The 13,729-nt window shown below is 43.5% G+C and overlaps 1 protein-coding gene across 1 annotated transcript in view; it reads left to right on the top strand.

The window, feature by feature from the left end:
• Positions 1 to 13,729, top strand: part of TRPM3 (transient receptor potential cation channel subfamily M member 3) — a 710,253-nt gene that overhangs the window by 466,102 nt on the left and 230,422 nt on the right. The gene's annotated exons all lie outside the window — the stretch shown is intronic.

The following is a 13,729-nucleotide window of genomic DNA, read 5'->3' as shown; positions in this document are numbered from 1 at the left end:
TTTTTTTTTGTTAGGAAGTTATAAGGGTTAAAACTTATCCAGCGATTTCTCATTTTTACAACACCATTTTATTTTTACGAACCACATCACATTTGAAGCCAAAAGTGACACCATTCTAAAAACTGCACCCCTTAAGGTGCTCAAAACCACATTCAAGAAGTTTATTAACCCTTCAGGTGCGTCACAGGAATTTTTTTGAATATTTAAAAAAAAATGAACTTTTTTTCACAAAAAAATACTTCAGGTTCAATTTTTTTTATTTTACCAAGGGTAACAGGAGAAATTGGACAGGAAAATGTATTGTGCAATTTGTCCTGAGTACGCTGATACCTGATATGTGGGGGGGGAACCACTGTTTTGGCGCATGGCAGAGCTCAGAATGGAAGGAGCGCCGTTTGACTTTTTCAATGCAAAATTGGCTGGAATTGAGATCGGACGCCATGTCACGTTTGGAGAGCCCCTGATGTACCTAAACAGTGGAAACTCCCCACAATTGACCCAATTTTGGAAACTAGACCCCCCAAGGAACTTATCTAGATGTGTGGTGAGAACTTTGAACCCCCAAGGGCTTCACAGAAGTTTATAACGTACAGCGTACAATTAAAAAATCATATTTTTCCCAGAAAAATGATCTTTTCACCCTCAATTTTTATTTTCCCAAGGGTAACAGGACCCTAAAAGTTATTGTGCAATTTGTCCTGAGTACACTGACACCCCACATGTGGGGTAAACCACTATTTGGGCGCATGGCAGAGCTCGGAAGGGAAGCAGCGCCATTTGACGTTTTTAGCTGGAATCGAGATCGGACACCATGTCGCGTTTGGAAAGCCCCTGATGTACCAAAACAGTTAAAACCCCCCACAAATGACACTATTTTGGAAACTAGACCCCCCAAGGAACTTATCTAGATGTGTGGTGAGCACTTTGAACCCCCCAGTGCTTCACAGAAGTTTATAACTCCCGGGCGTGAAAATAAAAAAATCGTATTTTTTCCACAAACATGATCTTTTAGTCACCAATTTTTTTATTTTCTAAAGGGTACCAGGAGAAATTGGACCGCAAAAGTTGTTGTCCAATTTGTCCAGAGTGCGCTGATACCCCATATGTGGGAGAAACCTACTGTATGGGCACACGTCAGGGCTCGGAAGGGAAGTAGTGACGTTTTGGAATGCAGACTTTGATGGAATGGTCTGCGGGTGTCATGCGTTTGGAGAGCCCCTGATGTACCTAAACTATTGAAACTCCCCACAAGTGACCCCATTTTGGAAACTAGACCCCCCACGGAACTTATCTAGATGTGTGGTGAGCACTTTGAACCCCAAAGTGCTTCGCAGACGTTTATAACGCCCGGGCGTGAAAATAAAAAAATCATTTTTTTCCAATTTTTTATTTTCCTAAGAGTAACAGGAGAAATTGGACCCCAAAAGTTGTTTTGCAATTTGTCCTGAGTAGGCTGATACCCCATATGTGGGGTTAAAACACTGTTTGGGCGCATGGCAGAGCTTGGAAGGGAAGGACCACCATTTGACTTTTTCAGCGCAGAATTGGCTGGAATTGAGATCAGACGCCATGTTGCATTTGGAGAGCACCTGATGTGCCTAAACAGTGGAAACCCCCCCAATTATAACTCCAACCCTAACCCCAACACACCCCTAACCCTAATCTGAGCCCTAGCCCTAGCCCTAACCCTAGCCCTAACCCTTGCCCTAGCCCTAACCCTAGCCCTAGCCCTAACCCTAATGGGAAAATGGAAATAAATACATTTTTTTAATTTTATTATTTTTCCCTAACTAAGGGGGTGATAACGGGGGGTTTGATTTACTATTTATGGCGGTTTTTATGCTTGGCAGCTGTCACACGCTAAAAGACGCTTTTTATTGTAAAAATAGTTTTTGCATCACCACATATTGAGAGCTATAATTTTTCCATATTTTGACCCACCGAGTCATGTGAGGTCTTATTTTTTGAGGGACGAGTTGACGCTTTTATTGGTATAATTTCCAGGACGTCCTATCCTGACAGCACCATGGGGTTGTCCTTCCTTCATCCTTATAGGGACAAGAAGGACAGGCGCGAGAGGGCCGTGGAGGAGCTGCGGCATCCACAGGAATCAACCTCCAGGAATCGTCAGAAGTCTTACCAAGGGGCCAGGGAGATCGGGGTCCAAGGCCAAGCTTCTACCGTCCGATGGTCCGGGGCGGCACCCCCATAAGGGGGGTTCTCCGCCAGGCATCCCGTGGAGCGCTGCTCCTGGACTCGGAGCCGCTTACCCTCAGCGGGGCTCTCGGCTCCCGGCTTCACACGCCGCATCATCTCCAGGGCGGCGGCCGCATCATTTCCGGGCGCCAGATGACGACTTCCGGTTGCGTCCCACCAGGCGTGGAGCCGGGAATGGAATGGCGGCGCGGACAGCGACAGCATGAGGATCAATCGACCCACTCAAGGCAAGGTAGGACAGAGTGGCGGAGGGTCGGCCATACAGACTACCGTACACCGCCAGGAAAGACGCTGTGGAAGCAGCGATCACGCTGAACCACCAATGTCTGTAAGTAATGGGCACAATGGACATGACAGATGTAAGACAGGAGCTTTAACCAAAAAGCTCCCGTGCTTTACGATAGAAAAAGAGGGCACCGACTCCTGCAGCATCAACCTCCAGGAAAGCCGCCAGATCCAATAAACGCCATCTGTGTTGGCAAACTACCAGGTGGACGACCAGGCGGCCCTTCTAGGCGAAGCGTAACTGCTCTCCTCATGTGTCAGCCGCTAGGCAGCATGAGGCTGGGCAGACCAGGGGCAAATCGACAGGCATACCTTTAAACCCCTATGCGAAGAGTGCACCCTCAGGTTCGTCAGAGGCAAACAAGCCTCTTTTCCCCCGCTGAGACGTGCACAATGGTCAGAGAGGAGGTCCAGGCCTCCGCCTCAGGTCTGCTACCTCCTCAGTCATCCACCAGTTAAAGACCATATTCGTACAAGGATTCTAGAGGAATGGGCGGACGCTGAGGAGCGGTTCATCGTTCCTCAAGTCCTTGGGCTTCAACTACCCTTTAACCAAGTTAACACTCGGGAGGAAGTTCCTGAGATCGACACCCCTAGTGGCCAGGGTGTCACGGAAGTTTTCAATTCCCTTTGAAGATTCTTCTAGTCACATCGGTCGTCAGATACATGCATCTATGGATCGACCAGTCAGAGTACCGATCAAGGGGAAAACCCCTAGACGTAATATCTTAGAAAGCCTACCCCTGTTGAGAATTACAAACTGGATTTCTGGTGGACGCTTCAGCCGAATCAGTGCGTTTCACGGCCAGGAATAATTCTTTATCCATTTGGCTCGCCAAGCCATAGGGATGAAGACCTGGTCAAGGAATTACCAGTCGAAAAATAAGTTACGTGCCATACCGTCTCAGTCGGAGAGGTATTCAGGCTGGTCTTAGATAAAATACTAGAAGGCCAGGGACATCAAAAGGATATTTTCCCTTCAGAGGCCCTATCCTCTGGGCCATGACCCTTCCAATCCACTAGATAGTATTTACCAAGCCAACAGTAGCAGACGGAGCAGGATGCTGAAAACAATGTCCTTGCTGAGCAGACTCCACTACGGCGGGGAGGGGGATTCCTGCTGTGCAGAGTCAGGAACCCAACGCTTAACATTACCCCCCCTCCTAGGGCCCCCTCCCCCTGTGCCTCACAATGCTCAAAGGCCGCAATGAGAAGGGAGCACGAATGTTCTCCTCAGGCTCCCAGGATAGAGGGAAAAGATCAGCTCAATATCCGTAGGGGGTCACCTCAAAAACTTCTCAGAGGCATGGGGGCTTGTGTCCCAGAATCAGTGGATCCTGAATACAGTTTCCCAGGGCTATACCCTTGAATTCACAAAGCCCCCCCAGCACGGTTTGTAGTTTCAATCCCGGTCCAAAACCCTTATAGACCCTATATGGGCAGACGAAAAGATCTGCTAGGGTCAGAAGTAGTGGTTCTGGTCCCAGGTACTGAGAGAGGTCAAGACCTCTATTCAACTCTTCACAACCCTTTGGGGGAGAGTCGGACCATTATAAATTTAAAAACCACTTAACCAGTGGGTCCGATACAGAAGATTCCGGTTGGAGTCCCTAAAAACCACCATCCCTCTGATAGATCAGAACACCACAATGTGCACAATAGATCTAAAGAGTGCATACTATCAGGTTCCCATCCACCCTCACTCTCAGAAGTTCCTGCGATTCGCACTAAAATAAGCGGGTACTATCATTTTCAATTTCAGGCTCGTTCTTTGGCCTAGCTTCAGCACCCGGGTTTTTCATGAAGCTGGTCGCCAAGATCGTGGCACACTTAGGACAAGCGGCATAATCATCGGGCCATACCTGAACGGCTTCCTTGTAATATCTAGTCAGCATCAGAGTTAAAAGACAACTCGACTTGGTAATCGCCACGCTTGAGATTCTAGATGAATCCTGAACAAGACAAGTCAGACCTGCAGCCCGGTACCCCGGGAGGGGAAAGAATTCCTGGGAATCATGTTAGGTTCCAAGAGAGGAATCTCGTTTACCGGAAAGAAGGAGAAAAAAAAAAAAAGTTCGTCAGCTACGACGAGATTGAATATCCATAAGAACCGCAATGAAGGTCTTGGGTACCCTGACAAGCATACATACCCTGTGTAATGGGACGAGAAGACTACAAAGGGAAATTGGGTCAAAGTGGGACAGACAGCAGACCTCTCTGGACAAAGACACTCGGCCGTCCTCAGGCCTAAAATCATCTCCAAAGTGGGGGACCAGTCACAAGAACCATCAGCCTGGGGGTGCCTCGGATCCTATCACCATGTGGGACTATCGTCACGGACGCCAGTAGGGAAGGATGTGGGGCCCATCTGAAAGGAAGGTACCTTCAGGGACATGGCCCGGAAGCATCAGTTCACAGTCCTCAAACTAGGAGCAGTTTGGGAGACACTAAAACGAAGCCGGTCGAGTCTACAGGGCCAACTTAGGTAAGCCAGGTCAAACATCGTAATCACAGTGTCTTTCCTACGCCACCAGGGGGAAAGCTTCAGAACCTGGCGGCTCTCATCTTCACCGGGGCAGAGAACAATGTTCGCTCCATATGAGCGGTACACCCGCAAGGCACCAGGAACAACATAGCCGACTATTTGAACAGGACAAGAAGTCCGAGCCACCGAGTGGACCCCTCAGCTAGACCTCTTTGCGTCAAGGAAGAACACCAGGCTACAGAGATTCTTCTCCCTCAATCCAGCAGACCATCCAAAGGGGTCGACGCCTTGAATCAGATATTGAGTGGGGGACTGCTATACGGTTTTCCCCCAATTGCTATAATACCGAGAGTCTTCAGGAAGATCCAGGAAGAAGGCGGGTGATGCTAGTGGTACTCTTCGGGCCCGGGCGAAGTTGGTTCCCCCTTCTGAAGAAGATGGCTCAGGAAGGGCTGCCCATCTACCAACGCCAGAGGATTTACTTTCCCAGTGCCCAGTTTTGCACCCAGATCCGGTGACTCTACAGTTGGCAGCATGGATCCTGAGAGACTGATCCTAAGATCCAGAGACCTCTCCTACCAATTGATCTCAAAGATGCAGACCAGCTGTAAGCGGGTTACCAAGTGCAATCTATTGCAAAATCTTGGGGAACTTCTGCCCAGAAGGTGGTAATATCCCCATAGACCCGTCTTGCTCATATATCCCTCAAATCCTTGACTTCCTCCAGGCAGGACTTAATAAAGGTCTGAGTCCAAGCACATTGAAAGTTCAGATAGCAGCTTGGAGTACTTTCTTTGATTTCGCGGTGGCCTCTCATCCATGGATAACATGTTTTACAAAGGCCATCCAGAGATTGAGAGCCACGTTAAGGAAAAACAGTTCCCGTGGGACCTAAATCAGTTATTTAACGCTCTATGCAGACCACCATATGAGCCAGTATCAGAGATTAATGTCACAAGCTTACAAAAAAAAAAAAAACACATCCTTTGGGTAGCCATCACCTCAGCCAAACGGCTGGGTGAGATCCAGGCTGTGTCAGTCCAGAACTCCTACATTCAAAGGATGACTGCATAATACTAAAACTGAACCCAGGATTCCTCCCTTGGGTAGTATCTCCCCAAAAAAATTTAGACCAGGAGATAGTCTTACCCTCATTCTGCCCATCCCGGGAAACGATAAAGAAAGATTCTTTTACTCATTGGACGTCACACGCTACTTAGAGGCCACTCAGGAGTGGCTACAGGACATAAATTATTTGTCCAATACAGGGTAGAAATAAAGATAAAGGCGCATCTACTCACGCCCTGGCAGGGCGGATAAGTCGATTATCTCCTCAGCATACGAGGCCGAGAGATTACCGATACCAGAGGAGCTTAGAGCTCATTCCACTGGGGCGGTGGCGACTTCTTGGGCAGAAAGGGCGGGAGCCTCAGTAGAGCAAATATGCGGGGCCGCCACTTGGTCTACACTGAACACTTTCGGTAGACACTATAAATTGGACACGCTAGCAGCTAGCAGAACGACCTGTGGTCGTAAAGTGCTACAAGCAGTAGTCCCACCCTAAACGAATTCCTACTTTGGTATTCCCCATGGTGCTGTCAGGATAGGACGTCCTGGAAAACGGAGATTAGACCTACCGGTAATGTTATTTCCAGGAGTCCATCCTGACAGCACTGGTAGTTCCCTCCCGATGATTTGTATTGGTAATAATATGCTTGTACTAAAATCTAAATAAATAATAATTGCATCCATACTGGTGTGGTACTTGGGAAATCACTGGAGTGTGGGAGTGGGAGGGGACCTTTTAACCTCTCGTGCATTTCCTGTCCCTATAAGGATGAAGGAAGGACAACCCCATGGTGCTGTCAGGATGGACTCCTGGAAATAACATTACCAGTAGGTCTAATCTCCGTTTTTCGGGCATCTTTTGGTCGCTTTTTATTCCGATTTTTGTGACGCAGAATGAACAAAAACCAGAGTTTCATGAATTTCTTTTGGGGGGTGCGTTTACACCGTTCCGCCTGCGGTAAAATTGATAAAGCGGTTTTATTCTTCGGGTCAGTACGGTTACAGCGATACCTCATTTAAGTAATTTTTTTATGTTTTGGCGCTTTTATGCAATGAAAACAATTTTATATAAAACATAATTATTTTTGCATCGCTTTATTCTGCGAGCTATAACTTTTTTATTTTTTCACTGATGATGCTGTATGGCGGCTCATTTTTTGCAGAACAAGATGATGTTTTCAGCGGTACCATGGTTATTTATATGCGTCTTTTTGATCGCGCGTTATTTCACTTTTTGTTCGGTGGTTTTTTATTTTTATTTTTTAAGGGGTTCTCTAAAAGGGTTAACTAATGGGACAGTTTTAAAGGGCGGGTCGTTACGGACGCGGTGATACCAAATATGTGTACTTTTATTGTTTTGGGGGTTTTTTATTTCCAAAAAATAAATTTATTAGGGAATATTTTTTTTTAACCCCTTCACTACCAAGGGTGGTTTGCACGTTAACTACCGGGCCAATTTTTACAATTCTGACCACTGTGCCTTTATGAGGTAATAACTCTGAAACGCTTCCATGGATCCCGGTGATTCTGACATTGTTTTCTCGTGACATATTGTACTTAATGTTAGTGGTAAAATTTCATTCATATATCTTGCGTTTATTTGTGAGAAAAATGGAAATTTGGCGAAAATTTTGAAAATTCTGCAATTTTCCAACTTTGAATTTTTATGCCCTTAAATCACAGAGATATGGCACACAAAAAAGTTAATAAGTAACATTTGCCACATGTTTAGTTTACATCAGCACAATTTTGGAACCAAAATTTTTATTTGTTAGTAAGATATAAGGGTTAAAAGTTGACCAGCGATCACTCATTTTTGCAACACCATTTTATTTTTACGGACCACATCACATTTGAAGCCACTTTGAGGGGTCTATATGATAGAAAATACCCAAAAGTGACACCATTCTAAAACCTGCACCCCTTAAGGTGCTTAAAACCACATTCAAGGAGTTTATTAACTCTTCAGGTGCGTCACAGGAATTTTTTGAATATTTAAAAAAAATTAACATTTAACTTTTTTTCACAAAAAAAATTACTTCAGGTTCAATTTTTTTTATTTTACCAAGTGTAACAGGAGAAATTGGACTGCAAAAATTATTGTGCAATTTGTCCTGAGCATGCTGATACCTGATATGTGGGGGGAACCACTGTTTCGGCGCATGGCAGACCTCAGAAGGGAAGGAGTGCCGTTTGACTTTTTCAATGCAAAATTGGCTGGAATTCTGATCGGACGCCATGTCGCGTTTGGACAGCCCCTGATGTACCTAAACAGTGGAAACCCCCCACAATTGACCCCATTTTTGAAACTAGACCCCCTAAGGAACTTATCTAGATATGTGGTGAGAACTTTGAACCCATAAGGGCTTCACAGAAGTTTATAATGTACAGCGGTACAATTAAAAAAATCATATTTTTTCCACAAAATGATCTTTTCACCCCCAATTTTTATTTTCCCAAGGGTAACAGGACCCTAAAAGTTATTGTGTAATTTGTCCTGAGTACGCTGATACCCCATGTGTGGGTGTAAATGACTATTTGGGCGCATGGCAGAGCTCGGAAGGGAAGCAGCGCCATTTGACTTTTTTGGCTGGAATTGAGATCGGACACCATGTCGCGTTTGGAAAGCCCCTGATGTACCAAAACAGTGGAAACCCCCCACAAATGACCCCATTTTGGAAACTAGACCCCCCAAGGAACTTATCTAGATGTGTGGTGAGAACTTTGAACCCCCAAGTGCTTCACAGAAGTTTATAACGCCCAGGCGTGAAAATAACAAAAAAAATTTTTTCCACAAAAATGATATTTTTGCCCCAAAATTTTTATTTTCCTAAGGGCAACAGGAGAAATAGGACCCCAAAAGTTGTTTTGCAAATTGTCCTGAGTAGGCTGATACCCCATATGAGGGGGTAAAACACTGTTTGGGTGCATGGCAGAGCTTGGAAGGGAAGGAGCACCATTTGACTTTTTCAACGCAGAATTGGCTGGAATTGAGATCAGACGCCATGTTGCGTTTGGAGAGCACCTGATGTGCGCAAATAGTGGAAACCCCCAATTCTAACCCTAGCTCTAACCCTAGCCCTAACCCTAACCCTAACCCTAGCCCTAGCCCTAACCCTAATGGGAAAATGGAAATAAATACATTTTTTTAATTTTATTATTTTTCCCTAACTAAGGGGGTGATAACGGGGGGTTTGATTTACTATTTATGGTGGTTTTTATGTTTGGCAGCTGTCGCACGCTAAAAGACGCTTTTTATTGTAAAAATAGTTTTTGCATCATCACATATTGAGAGCTATAATTTTTCCATATTTTGACCCACCGAGTCATGTGGGGTCTTATTTTTTGCGGGACGAGTTGACGCTTTTATTGGTATCATGTTTGGGCATGTGACTTTTTTTATCTCTTTTTATTTCATTTTTTGGGACGCAGAATTTACAAAAACCAGCGTTTCATGAATTTCTTTTGGGTGGTGCGTTTACGCCGTTCTGGGTGCGGTAAAATTGATAAAGCGGTTTTATTCTTTGGGTCAGTATGGTTACAGCGATACCTCATTTAGGTCGTTTTTTTATGTTTTGGCGCTTTTATGCAATGAAAACAATTTCATATAAAAAATAATTATTTTTGCATCGCTTTATTCTGCGAGCTATAACTTTTTAATTTTTTCACTGATGATGCTGTATGGCAGCTCGTTTTTTGCGGGACAAGATGACGTTTTCAGCGGTACCATGGATATTTATATGCGTCTTTTTGATCGCGCGTTATTGCACTTTTTGTTCGGCGGTATGATAATAAATCATTATTTTTTGCTTCGTTTTTTATTTTTATTTTTTAAGGGGTTCGCTTAAGGGGTTAATTATTGGGACAGTTTTATAGGGCGGGTCGTTACGGGCGCGGCGATACCAAATATGTGTACTTTTATTGTTTTTGGTTTTTTTATTTCCAAAAAATGAATTTATTGGGGAATATATATTTTTTTTTTTTTAATTTATTTGGCGATTTTTTTTAAATTATTTTTACACTTTTTTTTATTTTTTTTTTACTTTATTACAATGTCCCAGGGGGGACATAACTGTCCTGTGACAGATCGCTGATCTGTCACATCACAGATCACTGTGACAGATCAGCGATCTGTCACAGGCACTGCACAGGCTTCCTCATGCCTGCGCTTTGCAGGCACTGAGGAAGCCAGCTTCCTGCAGGCCCCCGGAGGTCCCCGTCGCCATATTGGATCCGGGGACCTGCAGGAAAGGAGCCCCCCACAGCAGCGCTGCACATTGCGCTGCCGTGGGGGGCTCAGGGAAGCAAGGAGGGAGCCCCCTCCCTGCCGATGCTTCCCTTTAACCCCCGGTACACCGCGATCGTGTTTGATCGCGGTGTGCAAGGGGTTAACGTGTCGGGGCGGTCCGTGACCGCCCCTGACACATTGTGCCGGGTGTCAGCTATGATAATTAGCTGACACTCGGCCGCGATCAGTGGCGCTCACCACGTGGGCGCCGCTGATCGCGATGACGTAATATTCCGTCCATGGTAATTAGGTCCATGGTCACATGGACGGAATATTACGTCAATTGTAGGTAAGGGGTTAATTTATTTAGCGATTTTTAAAAAATTATTTTTACACTTTTTTTTTTTTCTTACTTTATTATGTTTTAAAAATAAAAAACATTATTAATACAAGTTGCTCTGAAATATTAGTAATGGAACATGATTTCGTTATTTTTGTTTAATCCATCAGGAAATCTCGTTCCCAGGTTAAAAATCCAGAAAGCCTCCCGGGTAAGGAGTGTCCTTCTGATATCACCACCCCCCCACTCACCCAAATGCTCATTAATAGAACCAATTCCAATTATCACCGAATCCAGGAATAATAGGGGTACATTGTTGGATAACAAAGGGAATTATAAATGCGGAGGTAATAATTGCAGGACTTGTAAACACATGGTAAAAACTAAAATATTTTTTAATAATGATAATACTGCATCGTTTAAAATTAATAATTTTATTAACTGCAATACTGATTTTGTGGTGTATAAAATTGATTGCACCACTTGCATTAAGTCTTATGTAGGTTGCACATCTAGGAAATTAAAAACAAGGATTGCTGAACATTTATATGATGTGACCAATGTAACTGATGGAGTCCGCAATATCTCTTCTGCAGCTAAGCATTTTATTAATTTCCACTCTCGCAATGTCGCTTCTTTCCAGGTAACTGGTATCGAAAAAATCAAGAAACCTTCTAGGGGTGGTGATATCAGAAGGACACTCCTTACCCGGGAGGCTTTCTGGATTTTTAACCTGGGAACGAGATTTCCTGATGGATTAAACAAAAAGAACAAAATCATGTTCCATTACTAATATTTCAGAGCAACTTGTATTAATAATGTTTTTTATTTTTGTATTTTCTTGTTTGCATGTTTTTCTCATGAATCTTGACAATTATATGTGATACCGCTAAAAGATATATGCGTTGGTGAGATGAGCCTTTGTAGTCACATGATTCATGATTATATATATGCAATTGTACCAATCTTGATAAAATTGTAAATATTTTCTACTATGGATATTTTCTATATTTATGTGGTCCCTTTTTGTATATTTTATTTGCAATATTGAGGTACCTTTTATAAATTCGTTGTTTGTTCTTATTGTATTGTTAGAATAGGACCTTCCAATCATGTGACTTGTATTAGACTCAGGATTGGTTTTTGCTCCTTTTTAACCTGTGTGTGATTTTGATATGGTAGCTTTGATAAAGATCGCATGTAGCGATCGAAACGCGTTGCTTATGTCGCTCCTGTGTGAGCTGATGCTGTCCTGGAGCTGATCCATATATTGTCTTCATTGGAATAAATTTGAACATCGATTTTCGTGTGGAGCTGGATATTTCCCTTCTTTCTTCGTTGAACCAACCATTGCAGGATGGTGATCCGTGCTCCTATGGAAGTCGGTGAGCTGGCTTACACTGTTTGAAAGGCTCCTATACTACCCAAATTCCTTCTCTAGTGAAGCATCACTCTGTACAGATCAGGAAATAACATGATATTCCTTGTGAAATGAATATATATATATGTATATTTATTTATTTATATACAGGTGCTTCTCACAAAATTAGAATATCATCAAAAAGTTAATTTATTTCAGTTCTTCAATACAAAAAGTGAAACTCGTATATTAGATAGAGTCATTACAAACAGATTGATCTATTTCAAGTGTTTATTTCTGTTTATGTTGATGATTATGGCTTACAGCCAATGAAAACCCAAAAGCCATCATCTCAGTAAATTAGAATACTTTATAACACCAGATTGAAAAATGATTTTAAAATCTGAAATGTTGGTCTACTGAATTGTATGTTCAGTAAATGCACTCAATACTTGGTCGGGGTTCCTTTTGCACAACTACTAGATCAATGCGGTGTGGCATGGAGGCGATCAGCCTGTGGCACTGCTGAGTGAGGTTATCACAATCCATTTTTGGATCTGTGTCAGAGTCTGGACTCTCTTGTATAAACCTTTTTCCTTTCTGGCCTCAGGGGTTAATGTGGAGTTTTGTCCCCGGTAGCCACTGGTGTTACTACAACTGTAGTTGGTCGGCTGCTAGGTTTTTGCTCCCAGTGGCCGCTGGTGTTACTACACTCCCTGACAGAAGTTATGTCGCTTATCCATGTTATGTAAATAAAAGCTTATAACCTGATGTTAAATTCATCCATTGGTTGTATAAATTATTATTTTGAAAGCTGAAACCCTCCGAAATGTGGTTTAGGTTAGGAAAATAAATTGGCATCAATACAGAAATATTGATCATTTAATGGACACAGAATGGTCAGATTTTGGCAAGACAAAAGTTTTGCCGCCTGGTCATATAATGCACCCAATCCAAGTTTACATCCTCACCTGTGCTCAGTAAATGATCGGTTAATTTGTGGGTGTGTATAAAAAGAAACCCAGCACCCCAGACCTTCACTTGAGCTGCAACTTGAGCTCTGACAGCATGCCAAAAATCCACTCTGTGACCAAAGCCTGGATTATCAAAAGGCTTAAGACCAGATCCACTGCAGAGGTGGCTGGCACCTTTAATGTGTCTCAGCATCAAGTACAAAGAATTAAAAAAAATTTGATGAGACTGGAGATGTGTTTGACAAGCCCAGGTCTGGCAGACCCCGCAAGACAACTGCTCAGGAGGAACGTTTGTTGGTTAGAAAATCCAAAGCAAGCCCCTCTTCCACTGTAGCAAAGCTCCAACAGACCTGGTCACTTCAAGTCCCTGTGTCAACTAGAACAGTTTGGCCTCCATGGTCGAACCAGTGCCCAGAAGCCAGCACTAAACAAAAGGCAAATAAAAAACTGTGTGCCATCTGCAAAGTCCCACAGCCTGCTAAACAGATGGACGCTGGAAAAGTGGCAGAAGGTAGATTTCTCTGATGAATCTTCAGTAGAATTACACTGCAGCCACCACAAATACTGCAGGAGACCTACTGAAGCCCGTATGGATCCAAAATACACACAGAAAACAGTTACATTTGGTGGTGGAAAGATCATGGTCTGGGGTTACATTCAATATAGGGGTGTGCAAAACATTTGCATGGTGGAAAGCAATATCAAAAGCCTAAAATATCAAGAAGTATTAGCTACCTCTTATATTCCAAATCATAAAAGGGGTCAAATTCTG

This window comes from Dendrobates tinctorius, unplaced genomic scaffold (assembly GCF_039654945.1).
Source record: "Dendrobates tinctorius isolate UK_male_01 unplaced genomic scaffold, ASM3965494v1 ptg000134l, whole genome shotgun sequence".
NCBI classification, from domain to species: Eukaryota; Metazoa; Chordata; class Amphibia; order Anura; family Dendrobatidae; genus Dendrobates; species Dendrobates tinctorius.
Note: the sequence above shows the minus strand (reverse complement) of the source record. Positions and strands in the feature narration are given on the sequence as shown.